Raw genomic sequence first — 2,079 nt, 5'->3', positions numbered from 1 at the left:
AGTAATCTTGTCCATTGATTTTGAATATGAATGGTTGAGATTAGTTTAAGGAAAAATCAAGTGTGAACATTGTAAAGGAAATAAAAAAAATAACACATTTGTTGACTTTCTCTCTCCACATGCAAGGCACATGTCAAATTCCCCTATCATTTTAAAACGTCCATAACTTTTTTTTATGACGTTTTTATTGAAAAACAAATTCACCATAATAACGAGTGCCTTTTTATCTTTTATATGAGTACCATATTGTAATATAAAAATTAAAAAAAAAATTAGTGGGTTTTTTACAAATTGTGTTTTACCGAATTGTGTTATACAGGGTTAGGTTCAAATAAGAAGTTTGATTTTCCTAAGAAGGTTAGAAGGGAGAGTATTTTTTAGTCAACACTTAAATATCAAAACCCACTTACTTTAATCTCAAAACCCATTTACATTAATTTCAAAAACCCACTTACATCTTCACTTATATCCTATAACCACCACCACCACCCCACCGCCCACCGCTACCACAACCGTCACCCACCGCCACCACCTTGCCGAAAAAGTCCAAAAAAACACAATGGAAAACATTATGAAAAACACAATGGAAAAAAACACTATGAAAAAAAAACACAATAAAAAATACAATTGTATGACACAATGTAAAAATACCATGGAAAAAACACAATGAAAAATACTATTGCATAACACAATTTTGTAAAACACAATTTAGTAAAACACAATTTGTAAAAAACCCGCTATTTTTTTTTTAATTTTTATATTACAATATGGTACTCATATAAAAGATAAAAAGACACTCATTATTATGGTGAATTTGTTTTTCAATAAAAACGTCGTAAAAAAAGTTATGGACGTTTTAAAATAATATGGGAATTTGACACGTGCCTTGCATGTGAAGAGAGAAAGTCAATAAATGTGTTATTTCTTTTATGCCCCCCCCCCTCCTCCTCCTCTTCTTTCACACTTGATTTCCCCCCTAAACTAATCTCAACCCTCCATGCTCAAAATCAATGAACAAGATTACTTCTTATCCTTCCTACAAAAACTATAATTCCTGTTATAACCTAAGCCATATATTGATAACCAAAGTTTCTAAAAAAATTAATGAGTGGAGTCAATAATACTTATTTTATCATAATCGCACTTTTCAATTTTCAAATCACTGATCAAAACAACTTTTCAAACTTCCAACCATATCGGCAACTAACAATTTAAAAAAAAAAAAAAAAAGATTAAAATCCTTATCAGTTAAGTTGATCAATCTATTATAAGGCCTGCAACCTCTCATACGATGTCATGAAGCCCACATCTCGCCTCTATATAATCTCCCTGGATTTCGTTTGGCCTTTTGTTTCGATTAATGGAGATTAAGAAAAAAAACCAAAACCAAAGCCAAAACATACATGTTTCACACCTGCATTAATAATTCACTGCGTCATCTTTGTAACAAGCTACTGTTCTGCTCTCGATCCCGGAACCAGTCTCCGTCACGCAAGAGTGTACCGCGCCGCTGTTTCGCTCTCGTGTTTGTCCTACTGACGATTGAGGTAATGCAGCGGTCCTCCGTTTCTGTTTTGTTTATCCTTGATCTGTTCGAGAGTGACTTCTGTGATCGTTTGATTCATTCTGGCAACACAAACCTAGTTTATTCATAACTTACATGTTGAAAATAAATAATTATACTAACCACTTAAATCATTATAAATGTTGATTTTGATCCTAAACCAAAAGTTTTGATGAAGCCACTGTTGGCCGGAACGAAAGGCTCACAAGAATTACCCATTATGAATATTTTTATAGATATTGTTAATTGAAAATTTTATCTTAATTTGATCTAGTCAGAACATGCATAAAAACTTTTATTATATTTAAAAGTTTGTAAAATAAGTTTTAACTCTTTTTCCACTAATTAGCACTAACTGAGGTAGTGCTTAATTATTAAAGAATAATACACACGTACTAATATTTAACTAAACCTGGACTTCTTCGAATCTTTCAAGTATAAACCTTTATAAATAAGTTAAGGAAATCCCAAAAAGTTGCTGAAACAGAAGTTACCAACGAATAGAACAGCTAGAC

The sequence above is a fragment of the Bidens hawaiensis genome, unplaced genomic scaffold (genome assembly GCF_021521415.1).
Source record: "Bidens hawaiensis isolate Kalapana, Puna unplaced genomic scaffold, B.hawaiensis_p1.1 tig00020676_1, whole genome shotgun sequence".
In the NCBI taxonomy this organism is placed as follows: domain Eukaryota; kingdom Viridiplantae; phylum Streptophyta; class Magnoliopsida; order Asterales; family Asteraceae; genus Bidens; species Bidens hawaiensis.
The sequence above is the reverse complement of the archived record's forward strand: the minus strand, read 5'-3'. Positions refer to the sequence as shown.